At 35.7% G+C, this 24,033-nt stretch overlaps 1 protein-coding gene across 4 annotated transcripts in view; it reads right to left on the bottom strand.

Moving 5' to 3' along the window:
• The window catches only part of Robo1 (roundabout guidance receptor 1), an 891,813-nt gene that overhangs the window by 392,487 nt on the left and 475,293 nt on the right, over nucleotides 1-24,033 (bottom strand). The gene's annotated exons all lie outside the window — the stretch shown is intronic.

The raw sequence follows: 24,033 nt of genomic DNA, 5'->3' as shown, positions 1-24,033 counted from the left end.
AAAACTAGATATAGAGCATAGAGACAAAGTTCAGAATAATAAAACAACATATTAGATTGGCAGGAATAAAAAATTATAAAGAGTTCTTATCACATGTTCCAAAGTTGAAATTTTATTCATTTTTAATTAGTTTTGTATTTACTGAAAACTCTCATTTTAGGTAACCCTAAATACTCTCATTAATTGACTATAACAATGTTTCAATACTTTTAATGTCTTAATCGAAAACTCAGTCATCTAGAAATTCTTGGGTTTTCCAACAGATATATATGACATTCTAATTGTTCGCATATTTATTGAATATTTTATAATGATAATGTGGTTCATCTTTTAAAAGTAACTTTTCTTTGGTTGAAAGAATATCCCTAACATATTTTAGTTAAAATTAAACAGCCCTTTGTCAATTAAATAAATGATTTATTTTGAATAGCTTAGTCTTTTTAAAAGCATTGTTTGTGCGCTATTCAAATCTCAATGAGGAAAAACCAACACTGGTATATAATGGTGTATACAATTTTTAGTAAAAATAAAGTGGTAATGGCCCAAGGAACATAAAACACATCAGAGATGTATCTACATCGTTTAATTTTATTACTGCATGCTCCTTTACTACCTGATTGCATTTATTTCAAAAACATGTCTCAAGAGCAACCTTACTATCCATGGCAGAAGATGTAGACTTTAGTATGAAGGCAGACTGAATTTTTTATAGCATACTTGGGTTAAATGTTTAAAACAAAACTTACCTTTTTTTTTTTTCAAAAAATTGACTGGCATTTTAGATATGGGATTTATTTTACATTTGTAATGGTTTTTCTCAGCTGCAAAGTACATTGAAATAATCTGGTTTTCATTTCTTGGAATGTATTTCTTTGAAACATTTGTGAAACCTGGGTCATTGTTCTTGAAATGGAATCTTATTCCACAGGGTGTCCTTCCCATTCTACTACTGCAGCCAGTGTCTACTGTGGATTGAGAGGATCCTTGTCCCATGGCTCCTTAGTCAATCCTTTAAAAACTATTTTCTGGAGCGAAATGTAGTTCAGAATTTATTTTACCTCTGCTTTAGATCATGTTATTTTCTTACACTTTTCCAAGAATATATTTTCAGTCCAATGTCTAAGTCACTGATATTGTTAGTTCTTTATAAATGACACAAGAAACATTTCAAACTAGAAATATTATTATTATTATTGTGTATTGCAAGAATAAGATGGAAAATATTTTTACTTTCCCATTCACAAGTTTTAAAAAATGCATTTTCTAATTTTTCATATTTAGTCCTAATAAAAATGTTACAAGGATATTTTTTCTTTCCCTTTTCATTCTGAAACCCAGAAACACAGGTAAATAAGATAAAAAAAGACAGGGGACATGTCTAAATTTCACAGGCTAGGTGGCCTATCAGGCAGAAGATCTGCCTAACTCTATGGCCGTAGTCTTTTTGTAACACTTCTCAGATTCTGGGAGAAAAGAATGAATCTGGGAACCCACTGAGATTGGGATCTTCAGGTAATCATGCCCTTTGGTACAGTAATCATAACTATTCCATATACTGCAAAATATGCTCATGACAGCATTAGTGAAAATAAGAGAAAAAAACATAAAAGAGGTCTAAATTTCTGATAAAAATAATGAATAAAGAAGTGGGTTATTAGGTTATTTCATAGAATATTGCAGTCATATTAAAATAAAGGAGTTACTTCAAAAGATTCCCTATGATAAAATCAGCAAATTTTATATCATACGTAATTCAAATGGAAAAGATAAGTTTATGGGTCCCGACATGTCTTGCATATTCTTGTGTGAACAAAGGTATGAAATAATAATATGTGTTATACAATAACATTTGAATAAGAATACACATTGTAGAATGTGTGAGAATAATTCTAGGTAATATGTATGAATTCCTTGATGAAGTAGGCAATAAAAACCTTAAATAATCTTAAAGTACTCTATTTGATACTCCTTAAATTTTACAGTACATATGAATTCTAAAATTATAAGACAGAATATTAACAGTACATTTACAGTTACATCAAATATATCAAAATAATAATATTTTGGGGTAGAGAATATATATTTACTTTTTCACTAAATTTGGAATTTCAATGTTTATATTTTATTTAAAATATAAATATATTAAAAATAATGAAAAAGATTTCCAAGTCTTCAGTTAAGTCCCTCTTATGTCTCTACTTTGTAGATTTTACTGATAAGTATTGTTTTCTTTTCTATTTTTGATGCAGTTTGTGGTTTGCCTTAATAAATAACTGCCTCTTAGAGAACTGGTTTACTTTCCTAATTTCTATGGGAATGTTAACCTTAAAAACTAGCATGAGTGAATTATTGCTGATATCCATTAAGGAATATTAAAAAAGATTACCATAGTATTACAAATTATCAGCTCCCAAACATAATAACTTGAAATAAATTTAGCTGTGGTTAAGCAATTTGGATAGTACAATAAAACAAGGATTGCATGCCTGTAATCCCAGCTATTTGGGAGGCTGAGCCAGGAGGATCTTAGGTTTAAGGCCAGCCTGGGCAACTTTATAAGACTGTGTCTCAAAATAAAATTTAAAGAGGGATGCAAATATAGCTCAATGACACATGAACCAAAAATAAAAACAAAAACACATAAACAATAACAAAATAATGTAATAAAACTACCAGGATCATTTAAGCATTTAACTAGCAAGAAATCTCACAGCCTAATGTCTCAAGTCTCTACAGATGTTTCCTCCTAATCAACATATATTTTTCAAAATCACTTGTGTATTCCTTAAACATTCTCTTTAAAATCAACTGAGTGATATATTCTTTTCCTTGTTACATTCATTGTAACATTGACATAGTATTTAGTAATTACTACTTATGATGACCTGAGTTATAATAGTTATCTGACTTAAGAACAGTTTTTGCAAGAACTAGAATAAGGTAGTATCAAGATTGATCTCTTGTTACCAAGATACCTCTACTCCTAAATATTCATAGAAAATGAACATACTTGTTTTCTTCTTTGTCCATGTCTCTTATCTTCTTTCTTTTATCTTCATTATGCATTTGGATAAATAATGATTTATATAATCAATATTTTTGCTTTTATTTGAATGAATGTTACTTTGAAAAAAAAACTAGTAGTGTCTACTTATTTTCTATTTCTTTCTGACAGTCACTCCTGCTTCTTGACTGCAGAGAACTAAACATTAATTCCAACACTGAATCAGAATGTATAAACATCTTTTGACATATAATCATCTCATAAATCTCATGCCCAAAGAAATGCTTTGGTTTTGTAAGGAATATTTATAAATAAAATGAATATATTTTCTAAGGAAACTAAAGTTCTTAGGCTTCTACAGTAGTTTTGCACACATTTTTAAAGAAAAACTAAAACCTTAAAAAGATTTAAGACTAAAACATTAATCAGATAATATGCCAGCATTATTAAAGAATATAAGTGCAACAAAATGATCGGTTTCCTTTATTCTTCCTTCCTGAAAAGAATGACATTGGCTGGGAGTTTTGTAATGGCCCAAAGGAAAGAAAGCCTCTGTGTGCCTCAGATTCAGCATTTTAAGTTGAAGTCAGCTGTTAAGAATTACTGAGTTAGCAAGGACAGAAACTGGGGTATGGCTCACATTACAGTACGCTGGATATGAAACCTTGAACACAAAAGGAGTGAAAACTTTTCAGTGATTAAAAAGGCCTGTGGGATTGAATTTTTAGATTCCAGAGCAGCACATCAAGAGAGAAGCTGAAGATTCTCGAGTTCTCACAGTAAACTGCCTGGAAATGGATGAAGTGTTTGTGAAGACTTAGGATGGCTCAGAGGATGGCTCTAAAGAGAATATGAAAAAAGTTCTTTCAGGTCTCAGGGGAATGAGAACTAAACCCAGTGCATGAAACAAAAGCTGTACAATGTTAAGAAGTTTAACACATCTAGATTTTAACCAGGTCAGAAAGTAGGGTGGATATAGTTGGCTTTTTCACTTGTTTTCTCCCTTAATATCACTATAAACAAAGCTTGTTGATGCTTTCTGAATGAATTTTACTTAACTTTTATTGTGTTGCTTAAATAGTCTAGATATTCTATACAATCTGGGGATGATCACCAGGGGCTTCTCTGTGAAGCCCTTGGTGGGCATTGCATAACTTGCTTAATCATTTTTACTTATATTTCAACAATTTTCTCTTCCACTTCATATTTATCTGCTGAACTATTCTTCCTCATAAATGAAGCCATTTAATTAAGTTCTGCCCGTTAATTGATAACTTAGGACATGCAGATATTATACATTTAAACATGGAACTTCAAGGTCAGTATTACGAAGGAATTACATTGTTCACTCTGACTATATATTATTCTTTATATTATATCATTTAGTATTAGGATGAATAAATATTGATAGAAGTTGTTACAGAATTTTTACATATTACAAAAAGTTATAAGTTTACCAAGGAAATTGTTTAGAAACCACACTGCTCTATGTAGTCAATTTTATTTGACTCTGAAAGAGGACAGATATGTTCCTTGTGATACTTAAACATCCCTCTGAAATTTTATTTATTTTTTAATCAAATAAAGAGTGGTGCTTTTTTCAAACATTACTTTCAAGAAATAAAAGTAACATTAGCTTGAATTATGTCTATATTGTCCTTTTGTTAATATCCAAATCAGACTTTTAAAGCCTGCATCAGCTGAGATTTAAACTCATCAGACCTAAGACAATGCTTGCGAGTAGAGAGCTCTTTTAAACTGTGTAGATGTCAACAATTTCACAGCACTTTTCTGAGTAAATAGCTGGAGCTGATAGGATTACAGATTGGAATGTAAATGAAATCGTGGAGCATCTAAAATCCTCTATCACACAGTAATTTATGCAACAGAATGAAAGCAAAGAAACATTTGGCCTTTGCCCAGGAAGACTCAAGTTTACCAAACTATGGGAAACCTGGAAGCACCAGGCTGACAACTTTAACACCTTCTCCTTTATCGTTTTCTTCTTCTCCTTCTCCTCTTCTTTTTCCTCCTCCACTTCTTTCTCTCTGCTTGTTCCAACAGGATTTTTATTTCATTTTTATTATTATTTGTGAGTGGCTTCTTATACAGCAATGCCCGAAGCTGTGGCAGAACAGTAAGCTGCTTTCTTTCAGTGATTTTGTTTAAATTTAAAGTTTTGCAGATCCCTAACCTCATGCTGTCATATTTATATATCATAAACAACACAAACTAGTTGCTGAGAGCAAGATACACACTCGCTTCAGAGAAATAAACTTATCAGGTAACCTTGCTTCAAAAGGTGAAGTATTTACTTGTATATTTGTTGATTTTGTAGTGTTTTTCCTCTATCTCATTGCCTTGTCTTTTCTCATCTCACTACACTGAATACCTGCAGTGACTCATTTTAAGGATTACTGTGCCATCTTCTATAAAATATTAATCCTAGAAGTAAAGCGTTTTCCAAATGAAAACCTCTCCCTGAAACAGTATTGCCATACCTGCTATTAAATTAAATTTAGTGTCTTTCCCAAATTTATATGGGGTTCTGAGTCAAAGTCCATATTTCCTGCTCTCAGCGTCTGATTATAGCACTTCCCATGGCCGACAAGAAAGGCTTACAAGCAAATATTCAAATGAAGGGCAGAAATGACTATTATCTAAGGCCTCAATACATACAGGTAGCAGCCTTTGCATAGAAGCAGCTTCTGTTCTGCCTCATGTCACTATGTTAGTTCGCAAGTATATCTTACTTGCAAAGATGGCCTGAGAGTGATTAGCTCTCTGTGTGTAAAATCCGCAGGTAGAGAAGAATGATGACTGAAGAATCATTTTAGACAATGGCCCAGAAATAATATGCAAAAATAACTTTAATCTCATATTGTATGTACTTGGGTAAATCAGAGTGGAAAGACTTCTAAAGCAAATTGGCTTTAATATCCACTTCATAAATCAAGAATGTAGCTGGATATACAGTCTTCCTTTTTTTTTATTTCCTTTTTTGGAATCCAATTCTGCACTACTTTCTGGGGAATATATTTTTCCTTTAAAAAGCTCCCTACACAGTATATTTTTTTTTTCATGTGAAATTCAGCAATGGAGCTGAAGTGACATATAATTTTAGAATCTAATTGTCACCAGTACCTGGAGATTGTCATGAGTCAGGAAATTAGGGAATATTGTACAATCTCTCACACAGGGAATGCTGGCCAGTGTAAATAGCTATGGCCTTGGATTGAGACAGACATGGGTTTAAAACTTTGTTCACATATTTAAGGAATATGTAACCCCAGGCAGTTTTCTAGACCACACTTTCAATGTCCTCATCTATAATGTGGGATAAAAATAGCATCTTTCCAAAACTGCTATCAGTGCCTGTTGAGGCGGAATATTACTGTAATTCCATTTTCTTGGGAGGCTGAGGCAGGAGGATCATAAATTAGAGCCCAACCTGGGTAACATAGTGAGACTTCTCACAAAAAATTCCTCTTAGGTAAGGTGAAATACTTAATACATGTAATATTTTCAATATTTAATAAATGCTCACACTAAGATATATAATATGGTACATGCCTGATTAGAGGAGGTGGAACATTAAAGATAATCAGAGAAGAGAAAGTATAAATACAAGTACTCTGAAGCAGGGGTGGCAATCACACCCAAAAATAGAAAAACAATCTGAAAGAGGACCTATCTAGATTGTGGAAAACGGGACCAGCCCTGCCACTGGCCTCCTTCTGCCTCACCCTCTCGCAGGAGCACTACACTTTAGGAGAGGCTCTGATAGTCTGAGGAAAGGAACTAGTGCTGCAGGGGCGAGAATCTTGGTAGACGCTCTTCCCACACCATCCCCTCTGCTCCTCTTCTCCCAAACACCCTGAACCCTGTGTGCAGGTGGCGCCCCACTGCTCACAAGCCAAGGGAAACCCATAGCTCTGGGCAGAGAGGGTAAACACTGGTGAACTGCAGGATAGCATCAAGCGCACCAGCTGGGACCGTGGGTCACACCCTACAGATGGAGGGGAGAGAGTGGGACCGAACACCTGGCTCAGAGGGGGCTCCTCTCTGTTGTTTCCACAGAGTGCAAAAACAAGAGCAGGAAGTCCTAAACAGAGACCACCTTCACGCGTGGGGTTAAAGAGTCTCTAAATCAAGATTGGGGATCATGCCAGCTTCCGTAGGCTGAAAAAGGGAGCTCTTGAGACACAGATAGTCCAGGATCTGAGCTAGGGGTGAGGGTAAAAAAAAGAGAAGGTTGTTTGGGACAGAGAACTTTTGGCAACGTACTAGGCAGAAAATCTCTTGAAGGGAGAATACTGAGACAAGCACAGGATTTGCCTAGCAGCAAGGGAAGCAAGAGTGTGACAGGACATTGCGAAAACGTGAAGGAAACTCCTCTGTCAAAGAAATTAGTTCACCACCTTCTCTTCCCAAATTAATTCAAGGGGTTGGCGCTCAGGACAGAGACAAAAGATTGCAGTTAACCACGCCCAAGGTGCAGCTCACATCAAGGAGCTGGCTCAGAGAAGCCCACATCGCCCATCACTCACAGGCAGGCTGTGCATAGCCTACAGACAGTTGGGAGATCAGCGCGACTGCCAGCAAACCAACAGCGCCGAGAGCAGGAAGGGAACTGTGTGGATATGCGGCCATGGCAGAGCAGCCACGTGGGGACTGCTTGCACATTCCTTTCCGGAATGTCTGTTTTGGATTCTTATTAAGTGTTTGTATTTGTTTGTTTCCTCCTCCTCCCACTCTTTCTCCTCCTTCTCCTTCTTCTTTTCTTTAATTCTTGCCTCTGCATCAATATTATTTTTTATTTGTTTATTCTCTTTAAAATTTTCTCTTCAAGTTTTTCCCTATATTCTGCTCTCTCAGTTTTTCATCTCTTTTCTCCTTTTACTCTTTTGCTCTTCCCCTGCTGTCATTTTCAGGATTTTGCTCACCTCTTCTCCACCTTTCCAGTGACATACATATGGCAGGTATCTGTAACTGTAACAAGGAGGAGAAGAGCAGACCAGGGACTTCTCTTGAATGATAGGAGGAACCCCTAGGAGAACTGTGCTCAGAGTGTTCAAGCAAAACTAACTACAAAAGTATCAACAGGTTCCAACACCCGTCACAGCTCTCCTCAAATTCTAATTACATCTCCTTCCCTCTGCATCCCATCCCAATTCCCCGCCCAAAAAAATTCTCTTAAAATCCTTCAACACTAACCTTTTACTCTAACTACAAAAGACTTCTAACAGAGTCTGAAACACTATTTAAATTTTTACCTGTTATTATTTTATTTATCTCACTTCTTACTGACTTACTGCTCCCTTTCTCCCTTTCTTCTTTCTCTTCACTTCCCTGTCCTTCCACTAACTTCTAGAGTAACTGCTAATAACATAGTATAGACTCAAAAGAATACTAATAGAGTGAAAGCACAAAGGCAAGTTTTAATACATATGATTGGTGTATGTTTGGATCTGTTGAAGCTGTTATAAGCAGTAGAACTCACAGACGCAAGGTCCAACCAATTTAAATCGTGTAGCTTCAATAGAGTGGATAATACCTCTGGACAAGTAAAGTTATGACTGCCTCAGAACCTAACTAATCCTAAATAAACCAACTAAAGAGATCTTCATATCAACAACAAAGTCTCCTCACTCTATGTGACCTCAGCACTCAGCACCAAGGAGGATACGCACACCCACATGCACACACACACACGACAAAAGCAAACCATTAAATTTTCCAACGACTCTTAATTCTCCTAAACCAAGTCAGAAGGGCACTGATGGAGAGGAGAGCAAACAGCAGATGTTGCAGCTGTCTATATGCATTGATTAAAGAAGAACTACAGGGGCTCGGGATTTAGCTCAGCGGCAAAGCGCCTGCCTGGCAAGCGCAAGGTCGTGAGTTCGGTTCCCGGTACCGGAGAAAAAAAAAAACAAAAAAAAAAAAAAAAAAAAAAAAAAAAAATCACATATAAAAAGAAATCCGTTAGAATTATAACACAACAGGCTGGGGATTTGGTTCAGCAGCACAGTACCTTCCTGGCAAGCGCAAGGTTATGAGTTCGATTCCCGGTACCAGAAAAAACAACAACAAAACAAAAAAGAACTGCAGCACAAACTTTAAAGGCATGGAGTGCTTGGAGTGAAGTATTTCAAACCCTAAAAATAAACAACTTTCAACTCGGACTAACATGTCCTAAAAAACTATCTTACAAATTTGATGGAAGAATAGGGAGGTTCCAGACAAAGAACATCTGAAAGGACACATGAACAGAAAACCAGCACTGCAAAAAATATTCAAGAATATCTTAGTCAGCTACAACAAAGCCAATGCAATCAAAAAGCTGGCTGAAATGAATATATCAAGAAATTAATTAGTTAAATAAAAAAGGAAAATTAAATAAGTCAACAACAGAGAAAAAAACACCATGACGGGATAAATCAATAATCCTGTTAATATATCTCAGTGTAAATGGACTTCATTTACCCAATTAAAAGACTCAAGATGGCAGACTGTATTAAAAAGAAAAAACAAAAAACAAAAAAAACCTCATCTGGTCCAAAAGAAATTGAGAGGCTAAAATGAAAGGATGGAAAACAGTATTCCATGAGCCAGGACCCCAAAAGCAACCAAGGGGACCAACTTTTATTTTCAAAGTAAACTTCAAACAAAAACAAATCAGAAAAGAGAATGAAGGTGTCTCCGTGTTAGTTAAGGGAGTAGTTCAACAGGAAGCAATAACAATAGGAACTATGTATGCACCAAATTTTGGGCACTAACTTCAGAAAAAAAAAAAAATGCTGGCCATAAAAGAACAAAAATACATCAGCATAGTCATACTCAAGAACTCAATGCCACCCTTTCAAAGAGACAGATCAAATAAACAAACAAACAAAAAAATCAACAAAGAAATATCAGAGCTTAACTACACCTTTGAACAGATGGACTTAGTAGATTTTCATAGAGGGTTCTACCACACTTGAATAGTATGCACATTTTTCTAGGCAGCACATGGGAGTTTCTCCAAAATAGGACATGTAATAATCCACAACTCTGCTTAAATAAATACAAAATAATAAAAATCACTTAATATATACTATCAGCTCATTGACCACTGAAACTAAAGTTAATCACAAAAGAAACCACAGAAAATTTATAAACACTTGGACACTAAAAACACACTCCAGAAACACTCAATAGGTCACAGAAAAAAATCTAGGCAGAAATAAATTCTTGGAATCAAGCAACAATGTCAGTACAACATAAGAGAACCTCTGGGACACAATGAAAGCAATACTAGAGGGAAGTTTATTACAACAAATGCTTACATTAGAAATTAAAAAGAAAGTGCAAATAAATAACCTAACTGAACTTTTTGATATTTGAAACACAAGAATAGTCTAAATCCAAGTCTAATTGATGGAGGAAAATCATAAAGAATAGAGTAATAGTTAATGAAATTGAGAGTAAAAAACAATGAAAGAACCAATTCGCTGAAGAGATGCTTTTGAATGAATAAAGAAAATAAGTATGCCTTTAGCCACACTTACCAAAATGAGAGAAAAGATTAATTTCCATGCAATTAGAAGCAAGAAAGGTGAAATAACAATAGACTCCACTAAAATACAGAAGGTTGTTACTAAGAACTGTGAAAAATTGTACTTTAGCAAATTGCAGAATCTTGAAGAAATGGACAGATTCCTAGGCACATAAAAAGTACCAAATTTGAACCAAGAAGACATAAAAATTCTGAAAAATAAAAGAAAGCAATAAATTGAAGTCATAATAAAGAACCTGTGAACTACAAAAAGCCTAGGGCCTGATGAGTTCACTGCTAAATTCTACAAGACCCTTAGGGGGATTATAACACCAACACACTTCAGACTCTTTAATGAAATTAAAAGGACATGAGTACTTCCAATCTCATTCCCGGGAGCCAGAATTACTCTGATTCCAAAATCAGAAGTAGGCCCAACTAAAAAAGAAAGCCATAGGCCTTCTTTAATAAACAAATACAAAAATCATTAATAATATATTGGGAAATAGAATGCAAGAAATCGTGAAAAGGACCATACATCATGACCAAGTACACTTCATCCCAAGGTTACAAGGATGGCTCAACTTACACAAATTAGTAAATTTAATACAACACAGAAATAGAAGCAAGGACAAAAATCACATGACCATATCAATAGATGTTGAAAAACTTTTGACAAAATCCAACACTCATTCATGACTTTAAAAATCCTAAAGAAAATACGTATAGAAGGACTTTACTTCAATCTGATAAAAGCCATTTATTACCAACCAACAGCCAACATATTAAATGGGGAGAAGCTGAAAGTTCTTCATCTAAAATCAGAAACAATACTATTGCAACTCCTGTTCAATATAGGATTTAAAATATTATCCAGAACAACCAGACAAGCGATTGCACAAGCGATTATATAATAGGCATATGTATAGGAAAGGCAAAAATTAAATTATCTATACTTGCAGATGACATGATCCTTTAGAAAGGAGAGCCAAAAAACTTCACTGGAAGACTTTTAGAATTAATAACCAGATTCAGCAATATAACAGAACAAAAAATCAGCAAACAAAAACCAATATTGTTCTACTATAGCAGTATGAATTCATCAACAAAGAAATTAGCTAAATGATAGTATTCTTAATTGCACTAAGAAAAATTTAAAACTTATGAATTAACCTAACTAATAAAAAAGAAAAGTACAGAACTCTGAAAAAGGAGATCAAGAAGTATCATAACATTTTATGATATTCACTGTTCGTGGATAAGCAGAACCAATATTGTCAAATAGACATCCTCCCAAAACTGACATACAGTTTTAAAGCAATTGTAATCAAAATACCAATAACATTCCATTTAGAACTATGAAAGACAGTCCAAAAATTCATATGGGACCAGAAGAGACCCAAAGTAGCAAAATCAGTCCTAAGTTATAAGAGCAAAGCAGAAGGCATCACAATCCCAGACTTCACATTATATTACAAAACTGCAGTGATTAAAAACTGCATGGTTCTGGCACAAAAAATCTGATTTTCCTCTATGGATCTGAAGATCAGTGGAACAGAAGAGAGGATGCAGAAACAAACATGGACACATTCAGTTACCTGATCTCTGGTGATGGGGCCAAAGAACTTTTAGCAAATGGTTCTGAGAAAACTGAATATCCATATGCAGAAAAACTGAAGCTGTACCCATGTGTCTCACCATGTAAAAGGCTAAAATCCAAATGAATCAGGTATCTAAATATTAAAACAGAAGTATTTACTGCTGGAAGATAAAATAGGTAAAGCTGTTGAAGTCATAAGCATAGGTAAGTACTCTCTGCACAAAACCCCCATTGCATAAGAAATAACATCAGCAGTTGACAAATGGGCTTATATCAAGTTTAAAAGCATCTGCACAATAATGGCAACAACCAACAGAGTGAAGAAACACCTTAGACAGTAGACTAATGTCTCAAATATGTAAAGAATCCCCTAAAATTAGACCACTCAGAGTAAAAGACTCAATTGAAAAATGTGTGACTGAAATGAATAGACTCTTCTCAGAAGAAGAAATACAAGAGGATCATAAACACATGAAAAAAATATTCAACATCTATATCCTCTAGAAAAATGCAAATTAAAAGAACACTCATATTTCATTTTACTCCAGAGAGAATGACAGTTGTCAAGAAATCAAGAAACTACAAATGCTAATAATGGAGTGGTGAAAAAAGAACCCTCCTACACTGCTGTTAGGAATATGCACTAGTGCAACGATCGTGGAAATCAGTATGGAGATGCCTCAAAAAAAAAAGAAGTAAAAGAAAAAAATTCCATTTAACCTAGCTATTTCCTTACTAGGTATCTTCTCAAAAGTGTTAAAGACATACTGTTATAGTGATATATGCATACCAGTGTTTATATTTGCACAACTCATCATAGCTATACCTTGAAAGCAGCCTATATGTTCATCAACAGATGAAAGTGTGGTATTTATACACAATGCAATAATACTATTATGCTATCAAAAAGGATAAATATGTCATTTGTAGGAAAATGGATGTACTTTGAAAACATGTTAAGTGAAATAAATCAAATACATGGGTTTAAATACTATATAGTTTATTTCATATGAGAAATTCAAAGTATAGATAAATAAAGAGCTAAATATAAGATGAATAAAAGGAAACAGGGAGACAGGTCTTTTGCAAATGAGATGGAGATGGGGAGCTGGAGGGTAGAAGGAAGTGGGAGGAGGTGAAGAGGACATACAAAGGAATTAACATATGTCATACGCATGTGTCAAATATCCACAATTAAGGTAGTCATTATGAATGGCACATATGTACTAATAATACATAATGGAAGAATGACATCATCACTTGGTTACCTATATGAACTGTAGTTTTAATGAGACTGATATTAAGAACAATCAGCCATAGAAATACAAAAATTTCTTTCCATTCTAGGCTTTCAAAGCACTTTTATTTAGAAAGGTACTTGTCGTGGATCCAGAACGTGCTAATGTGGGCAATCAAAGCACCACAAGAATAAAGATTCTCCACATTTGTTTTTCAGTAATTTCAGCAAGTCTTGTGCCTAGTGGTGTCCTTAAAAGTAGGAATGCACCTCATATTAGTGATGTGCAGATGAAATGAGGTCAAATGTGTTATGTAAACTTTAGTTTTTCATTCTTTGGTTTTTTGAGTTGTGCTATGTAGGTGGGGCTGGTCTTGAACTCACTATGTAGCCCAGGCCAGCCTGAGAACTCTCAGCGTTTCTCCTGTCTCAGCCTGCTGGGTGCTGGGATTACAGGCATATGCCAGCACACCTGAGTGCTGTATAAACTTTAATATCATAAAAATTCAAAATTGTCACTGACTTCTTACTTGTTTATTTCATAAAACTAGTGTTTTGAGTTTGAGCACAGAGGTTTTTTAAATTGACTTTTACTCATATCATAGTTTTTCAATTCATTGCCCTCTGCATACTGTATATATTTAATGCACGTAGGCAGTTATTGATTGAGTACTAGAGTATTACTCTGAAGCCTTGATGTGGACATAAAGTACACTAAAATTATCCTAGCTCTTAGTTTTATTCTGCCTTCCCAGTGACAAACTACAAATGTCGATCACCTGAATCAGAGTTTTCTCTTTCCCAGCACAAATCACTCAGTTATGTGATACTTCTCTTTAAACTTTGATATCTCATAACAGCTTACGAGAAACTTTCCAGACCCTTTACAATAGCCCTAAAGGCTCTTCCCAGTTCAGAGCAGTCTTTAACCCCTTCCCTCCTCGGGCTTCCTCCTGCACCTTGGCTGAACTATCCAGTTTTATACCACTTAGGTTATGTCTGGGCTGGGGATATGTCTTATAATCTCTCCTGCAATAGCTCATGGAGCATGGAATATCACTTTAGATACCACTTCTTCCATCACTATTCTCATTTTGTAGGAATGAATGGATCTGCTTGGGTAAGTCAGGATTTTATAGTCTGATAATTATTTGCAGATTCACTTATGTAGCATTATTTATGTTTCTCTATAGCTTTCTTATCAGTCTTTGGTTGTTACTTCTACATCTGTGGTTTTCATTTGTAAAGGGAAGTCCTGAATGACTTAGCCTCTTGTTCATCTTTGCATCCTCAAGATTTGTAGGTCTTCCTTTCTACCATCTCAACGGAATCTTGAAGATGTAAATACTTGTGAACCACTGCCTATTTCTTTAACTTAAAATAATGTTAAAAGTAAAGTCCTATGTGGAAGAAACCTTCTTTTAACACAACCCATGGAACATTCCTCACCTATTTGTATCATGCCAAAGGAGGTACTTCAGAATGATTTTTATTTTTTCATTCCTCTGATGCTGTGATAGCAGAAAATACAGACAAACTGTAATTAAGCTACAATTTAAACAAGATAATCATTCCCATGAGAATGCTACTCAGAGTGTCTTGTTTTCTAACAGCTTTTATGAGCTTCTCTTATCACTTGCTTATGTTAAAGTATAAGTTGGCTAAATTCTGCTTTAAAATGACCTTCAGGGGTTCATATAGGTATCTCACACAGGCAGCCTTTTACATTGTGCTTTCAATAAGCAAGGGTTTGGATGCTATCAACATTCATGTGGTCTATGGGCCAATGTTATGCATACCATCACCCGCTGTTTCCATTTTATTTTATTTTTTTGTTTGGTACTGGGAATTGAACTCATAACCTTGCACTTACCAGGTAGGTGCTGTGCCACTGAGCTATATCCCCAGCCCGCCATCTGCCTCTGGACAGGGCTTGTGAATGTGAAATGCTACGATGATCCAAATATTTGGTCATTGGAGTGGTGGAAATGAAGAATGCATAATGCGATGCTCAGTTCTTTATTTCTATCTATGACATGAATAAACAATCCTGACAAGAGAAACTTTTATACGGACATTTCCTCTTCCTGCTGGCTCTGTTTGGGGACATGCTAGGCAGGTAACAGGTGCAGCACTGAGAATTTATAATACTCTGAATTCATCTGTATTTCACTTCTCAGAATCATAAAGATGGATAGTTACCTCTATTAATCAATTCGGTCATCTTGGTCACAGTTACAAGACCAGATCTGAAGGTAAACACACATTCATACATTTCTTCAACAAAACTTTGAGCAGCTAGAATATTTTTGGTACTGTTTTATGCACACATACTCATGCTCATGTACATGTCATTGTAATATTTAGACATTCTAGAATATATTTATCCCTTGTACAATGAAAAATTGTAGCAGGAATAATAAATGAGGCTCAGATAAAAATTATTCTACAGCAAATCCCAGTTTTGAACTGAGGCATGCAATAAAACCATTACTGTTTATAACTTCCTGAGCTCACTCAATGAAAAGAATAAATTTGCCTTGTTACTTAAAACATCAAATATAATAATTGAAAAGGGAAGGACACTGACTTTCTGAATTGACAAAAGATTGTATTAAATTTCTAAAAGGAATTTTGCAGAGCTCCAAGCACACTTTTCTTTTACCATTTGAGTAACTGAATCAAAACTTTCTGTATGAGCAAAATGAGAACTCTGTCATTGAAACTTCTAGGCAAATATGCATTAAGATAACCACTTATATCTATTATGTCATTTAGATGCTAGATGATCCCAAAATGAGCAAATCAACCCATAGTTTAGATGCACAAGGCGGGTACCACTGAGATAAAATTACATAATGAAATCTGAATTCACAATAATTATTTCCTGAAGCTCCATTTTATTGCTAAATTTAGAATTTTCCCTCCTGCACTGGGTTTTCCAATCATCTTAATGTACAAATTCAGACAATAAAGCTGTATTTTACCATAACTTTAATTTTTGCTCCATAATATAAAAGCTGACAAATGTAATTCCTATACTCCTTTCATCTTTGAACTTTTGTTTTTTCTTGAGAATATCATACACCATGATCCAAAAATTATGCTAGTGTCACACTTTGTAATAGAAAACATATGATTGCCTAATGCACAGAAAGATTATCCTTTAGGAAACACTAAATGTCACCCATCAAATGTTTCCAAGAAACTGATCATTGGAGGTTTGAGGATATTTAGTTTAGGAAACTACAGAAAAATAAACTATGTAAAATGATGCTAATAGGTCAATTTAATGAAGGTTTCCATATCCCTAAATGGTACAAGGCTTTATGCTTTTAAAAGTTGTTCTCAGGCATAGAAATAATATGTGGATCATAATAAGTATTTTTAATTTTTAAAAAATTCTCTTAGGGAAATCAACCCATCCTTTATTGAAACCATCTTTTGCAAAGCCAACAAGATCACTTCAGGTCAAAACCCATGTCTAAGCTGGCTTAAGCTTAGTGTAAACTAAACAGTGGGTCATATTGGACTACTAGCTATATAAAATGACATATCAATGAAAAAAAACCTCAGATTTTACATTTCATATGAAAGACTGGTTTTAAAGGCAAGGTTTGCGGGTAGGGGTAGCTTATTGGAATTCAAAAGTGCGTTTAACATTTGTTTATATTTCCACATCATTATGCTAGATTTAAGCTGTCAAACTAAGTTGATAACAAATGTTAAGTATAGAAATGTATACAGCAACCGGCCTACTGCCAAACTAGGCAAACAAAGAACTCTTGTCAGGGTTACAAATTCCAAAGTTAAATGCAAGGTAATATTTTGAAGGCAAGGCTTGCTTTTTTATCTGTAATGAAATGATTTCTTTAAAGTGCTCTGTGCTTGCACAGCACAGCGGAATGGATACATCTTGCAGTGGAATTTTACAGAATGACTCACCCACAAAACTAGCTCTACGAATATGATTATTATATGGCTGCATCCAATTTTGTCTTGAGAAAATCATACATGGGATAAAGCATCAATTTTTAAAAAATGCTTAACTTTCTCCTGGTTAGTATGGAAGAAGCCACGTGCACCCTTGTTACCACTTTTTTTGGGGGTAGGTGGTGCAGGGAATTAAGCTCATGGCCTTACACTTCCCAGGCAGGTGCTGTGTCACTGAGCTGTAACCCTGGCCCTTTTTCTTAAGGAAATGAATTGAGATGAAAGACACTGGTAAACTACCTCATTTATCCTAGTTGCCTGGGAAACTTCTCTGACTAAATTTAATAGCCAATGACAAAACAATGGCATTTTATTAAAGCACATGACCAAACATCTAGTTTCTCCACACATAAGATCTGCAATTTCATTTCAGAGATAATTCACCAACCAGTGATGCAAAAGTTATGGTAACACGAGTATCATGAAAGTGCAGTGAGCTGGTTGAGAGAAGACGTCTTACATTACTGTCTTTTATGTCTAGTACTTGTCTATGGCATGGATATTGGAAGAATGGTAACAAAGTCTATACCGAATCAGAACTAAAAGTTATTTGCTGCCAACTGAGGTAATAATTCTCAGTTTTCTTAGTTTCTACAGGTTTAGTGTGGTAATATTCAAATCAAACTGTGGTAACCAGAATAACTGCAACAAATTATTACACATAAATTACATTTCTGTCTGAAACATAATTATTTTCCATTGTTGTCACTTTTTCACACAAATTAAGCTGTCACTAAATGGCAGTTTTATGAATGAATAAGAAATCAAATGATGATCTCAGGATATAAAACACAGAACAAGAATTCGAACTATAAAACAATTCAAGAGGAGATTAGAAACAAATTTTAAAATTTTTCTAATTTTCATTTTTATGAAAAAAATGAAATATTAATTTTTAGTGCAAATAAAACTAAAGAACTGTACATGGAATTTTTTTTTAGAGTGAAAATTAGGTAGCCTGATGATCAGTTTTCCTTAGGTTCAAAACAGCCACTTTATTATCTCAAAAAATTTTGAAAGTAAAACCTCACAGCTTTTGATAGACCTTAATAATCATAAGTGAAGATATGAATAGAGATGATTTACATATGAAATTTAATGAAAATAATGAAATATAAATGAATAATTAATATAAATATAATTACTTACATTCTTAGATTTTTTTAAAATTAAAATTTTTATGCAAGATTTCATCATGTAGTTAAGACTAGCCTTGATCTCATGTAACCCAGATTAGCCTTGAACTTGCAGCAATCCTCCCGCCTCAGCCTCCTGACTGCTGGGTTTACAGGCCTGCACCACCAGGTCCAACTAGACTTTAAAAATTGCTTTCTTGCTTAATAAAATTTGATTCTAGACATTTGTAGAAAAAATCAATTTGTGAGGAAGTAGAATGTGCTCTACTCATGTGTCCACAAAGCAACAGCATTATGTAAAATAATCTCATAAATTAATCTTTGTGATAAAATAACTCCGTCAATATGACAGCAAAAAAGCTGTGTTCATAAATTTTGCTAAGGAGGAAGTTCATAAATTTTGCTAAGGAGGAAGACATGTCTTTTTCACTAACCTCTAACTGAAAGTCAGTATGTTCTACTGCGAATGTACAAGTTGTGATACAATCACAGAAGGCTGTTAGTGAGTCCTACCACTTGGTATGTGTGAGTTATGTAAACTCTTCATTAGTTTGGGCTGGAGTTAGTGGTTTGTTTCTAACAAGTAGAATACAGTACTAGCAATGGATTATTAAGTTTGACTTTAGGTTTCAAAAAAACTGGTTTCTATTTTAAGTGCCCCCCCCCAGGTTATTGACTTGCTTATGCTGAAGGAGATCAGCTGCCACGCTGTGAGCTGCAGCCCCTTCCTAGCAAGGCTCTGCTGTCTCCGGCAAATGGTCAGTGAGATTCTGAGGGAGCTTTCAATGGGATCTCCCTTCAGGCAAGGCAGGACATGACATCAGGCTCAGTCAGCTTGTGAAAGCCTCCAAGAAAGAGACGCCTAGATAAGTGAAACCCAGATTTCTGACTCAAAGAAACTATGACATCATAAATATTTGTCATACTTTATAGATTTGGGGTCATTTATTCTGTGACACTAGATAAATAGCACAGATTCCGGTACCTGCACATAGGGTGCTGTATTTAAGACCAAAGAAGTGACTTTGGAAGCAGGCTGAGAGTGAAAGCTGGAAGAAAATTAAGGAGCATGGGAGAGAACTCACACAGCGCCCTGAACTTGGAAAATCTAGATTCTGAGGAGGCTGCTGGTGAGGACTTCGCAAGAAACGAGGACACATAATCGGAAGATGAGGAAAAAGAATGTCACACAGAACGTAGCAACACTGTTGCCTGAAGTCATGCAGAAGCAGAAAATATGCCCAGTCAACTGGTGATCTAGCTAAGGAGATTTCTAAGCAAAATGTTGGTGCTACTTATTGTTCTTTCTGCTTACAATAAAATGTGAGACAAGGTAAATTGAAGGAAGAATTGTTTAAAGAAAGTTCCAAGACTTTTGGAAATTTTCAGTCTCTTCCAATGGCAAATGATAAAATAGCAAATTAAGAAGTAGCTTCTAAATACAGATGAGATCCAGTGCTCTGCTAGGAAAACGTGGTCTAGAGATAAAGCCCAGGGTATAAATCTCATCATGTTGTTAAAACTTTACTTTGAAGCCACACCCAAGTTAATAGATCACAGACGCTGTGAGATAAGTACTTGTTTCACACCACTAAGTTTTACTTAATGGTAGATAGCTGTTAGAGTAGTTGACCGAAATAATTAATAGTACTACAATTGCATCACCTTACAAGTCACACATCACATTCATGTTTTCAATACCTGGGAATGTAATTAATATTCAGAATCACAGAAGTCACCCCTTTTTTCTGCAATCTTGATCACACAGGAGATTTCATAGAAAGAAGATGGTGAGAAGGAACAGAAAGTATATTCTGTCTCAGGGAGCAGCGCTAAAAGATTATTTGTCTATTGTCCAATGAAAGGCAGACAGGCATATACATTCCTCGCCAACTGTAGAATTTCTGCCCTTGAAATGTCAGGAGGCTTTCTCAGCATAGAGAAACAACCTTGCTTCTAAAAATTCTTTTCATGTAGTGTAACTGTGACCTGGATTTTTCTTGAGTATATGGTCACCTTGTAACTCTCCCAAGGCTTGGTTGTTTCCCACACTCTCCAAATTGTTCCACATAAATGTTAGCCAGCTCTCTTCATGCTGACAGCATGTTCTGATTAACATCCTCACTTCAGTGATCGGTCTTTTAAATGACACTGCTCACTGCGCCATCTTATGACAGTCATCTGCAGATCTCTGATTATTTTCCTCTTATTTTGAAAACGCTTCTTCACTATTGAGACTTGTCTTTTCCATACCCAGTAACTGTAACACCACATCCCCTCAATTCAAGTGTTCTCTTCTCTCATCACCTATTTTTCCGACTTCTTTCCTTGAAGTACCCAATAATTTCTCCTTCCACGTGGAATCCCAATCGCTGTCCTCCTCCGACTCCCAGTGATTTGCACTGTGCCTTCCACAGCTCATGTTCTTTGTTCCTTCCTGTTTTGTTTCTTCACTCCAATAACTTTTTGCCTATATCTCAAAAACTTATCCACCTCTCTTTCACCTCATTTCTCTAGGAAGCAGCTTGGGTTGAAACTCTTCCTAGACTACTTTCCCCCAGTCAGGTTCCCTGCTGCGGGGAGGAAGGTGACTTAGGGCTCCAGTCATTGTACTATAAGCTTGTCACTGTTTTGCAAGGAGAATACACTTTCTGTGAGCTGGTCTAGACAATGATTGAAAACAATGAACCTCTCAGATGAGTGAATGTCATCCTTACCATTTTTTTTTTTTTGATGGTATTGAGGATTGAACCCAAGACATTCACATTTAACTACATCCCAAACCCTTCTCTCCTTCCTCCCTCCCCTCCCTCTCTGCCTTTCTTCCTTTCCTCTTTCTTTTTCTTCTTCCCTCTCTCTCTCTTTTATTTTGAGATGGGGTCTCATTCAGTTATCCAGGTTGAGCTCAAACTTGTGATCTTCCTTCCTCAGTCTCCCAGAATCTTGAAATTCCAGGTGAGTGTTACCATGTCTGACTCTGAGCAAACTTTGTTAGAACTGTACTGAAGCATAAAATTCTACAGAAGCCTCCACTCCCTCTCATTCTGTATGAACAAGCTACACTGTGCTCTGTTCACACCTCCACAAACTCATCCGGTCCTTCTCACACTGTGATGATGTCTTGATTTTTATTACCCTAAGGAAATACTTTCAAGTGGGAGAAAGCCTTTCCACGTTTTTGTTGTTACACACATAAGCTTATCTGCATCTGTGGTCATTCTGTGTGCTCTGTGTTTCATCCTGACTCTGGATAATTCTCTATGAATTCATCTAAGGAAAAGAGCTCCACTTGTCTTCTGGATTTTTCTGCAGTGGGTCAGATGGCACACATTGTAGTCTTTGTGGGCCATTTGGATTTTCTTGCAGCTGTTTGGCTCTGTGGTTGAATCATGAAAATAGCCAGAGAAAATGTAGGAACTGATGGGTGAGCTTCAGACCAACTTAGAAAAGCTGATGCTAAGTCAGATTTGACCTATGAACGGTAGTTTGTTCACCTGTAACCTAGGTCCATACTCTGACCCCCTCCTTCCTTTCCCCTCTTCCCTGGTTAAAGCACTGTAGCAATAATATTATTTTTCAAAGGAAACTGCATCTTTATCAGAATAAAAATGTGAATACCCTTCCATCTTAAAAAGATGATGCCTTGGGTTTCTACTCATCCTCAAATTTACTTTCCTATTTGTCTCCCTCATTTCTCTTTTCCTACACTCTGAAGTTTCTTCTGATTTATTAACTTCAGTTAGTAATTTCTGCTGTTATAATAAATTACTCCACTTAAGCTCACCAACAACCTTCACGTTACTAAATCTGGTAAATTTCAACCCTCATTTTACTTGGTCTTTAACAGCACTGAGCAATTCTTTGTCTTCAGATACAAATTTCACTCAGTCTCCAAGACACTCAGTGGCATTCTAGGTCCAGCTTATGGTAACTCCAGAGACCCAATTAAAAAAGAATTGAAAAACTGTGAGCCAGTTGAACCATTTTTACATTGAAGGCAGCCCTGATGGGAGTGTGTACTAGGTAGAAACATGTAACTATTCACAATCAAGGCTTATGAAAGCAGGTTTTAAAAAGTATAGCACAGTCTTTTCTCACTTACTTTTATACCCTCTCTTATCAAATGTGTCCTGACTTCCCTGTAGACTACTTTTCAGTATCACATAGTCATTGCTGCTCATCTTCATGATTTTAAATCAGTATATATCTCCAAGGCAATGCGTTTCACAGAAACAAAATAGTATTGGTATTTTCTAATTTTGTTCTGTGTATATTGTCAGAGTCTATTCTCCACACAACCATCTAGAATGATCCATTTAAAAGCTAAATCAAATTACATTTCTCTGAATCACTCACCCCACCTGTATTATATCATTCCAAGTATAAGTCAGTGTTTTATGAAGCTCCTGGTCCAAGATCCATATTACATGCACATTTTCTTATACTCTAATTCTCAAATAGACACTGTACTATAGAAACACTGGTCTCTATACTTTCCCTCAATAGAAAAGATGTTTTTCTACCTTATGAGTAGAGTATGAGATGTGTGAAGGTAGTGAAAAGTTGTACAGGTAAAAAGAACAGGCAGAGGTCCTGTGTGCTAAGAAGGTGACCAGCTGGAGCATGTGTGAAAGCCTGGAGCTTGAGGAACTCCAAATCAAAGGTACTTTTCCCCCATGGCACAATTGCCGGGTCCCACGGGGCTCAGTCACTATGTGGGGAGCTAGTGAGCTAGGATATAAGCTTCTAAAGGGCAGAGTGTAAAGACTCATTTTTAAAATGTTAGCAAAATTAACACATAAAAGTTACAAACACAATAGCTAATGTATTTAGAGATAGAGATGAAGAGGCAGCTGTGTGTACGGACGTGTGCAATATGGGACAAAGCAAACGAGCATTTCTAAGATAGTTTAATTTTGTCTTCTGCCATGTGCTGAGAACCAAGGTACTCAGCAAACAGGAGAAGCAGCTGTAACATAAGTGATGATGAGTGCAACCCTTATCCCCATTCTGCCCGCTGAACAGGCAAATGATGATCAGTCAGTAGATGAACATCCTCAGTGTGGGGCTGTTGTCTTGAAGGAAGATTTACCATTAAAGCAACCAGAGTTTTCTAGAAAAATGGTTGATTCTAGGTTTAGGGAAGGAAATGCATAGGACAACTATAGGATATCTTACCACAGAAAAGGAGTACAGGGTAAGTATGGAATACTTTAGCACGGCAAGGGAATGTCTAGAGGTTGTAGAAACCAATTTAAAAATACTGTTGGCCAAAGGTGAGACAATTTAAGCTTTAATAAGGATAAGATTATAATGAATTGATGCCCATCAAATGAATCTATATTATTCAGGAAGAGAAGGTGGCCACCATCTGAGGACGATTCTGAATCAATTGGACATCCTAAATTTAAAGACCCAATGAAAAAATAGACATTTGAAATGCATAGACACTTCTCAGATGAAGAAATACAGTGAAAAATACATGAAAAAATGTTCGGCGGGGGCTTTAGCTTAGCGGCACAG

Source organism: Chinchilla lanigera, unplaced genomic scaffold (genome assembly GCF_000276665.1).
Source record: "Chinchilla lanigera isolate Chin_1 unplaced genomic scaffold, ChiLan1.0 scaffold00006, whole genome shotgun sequence".
Taxonomy (NCBI): domain Eukaryota; kingdom Metazoa; phylum Chordata; class Mammalia; order Rodentia; family Chinchillidae; genus Chinchilla; species Chinchilla lanigera.
Note: the sequence above shows the minus strand (reverse complement) of the source record. Positions and strands in the feature narration are given on the sequence as shown.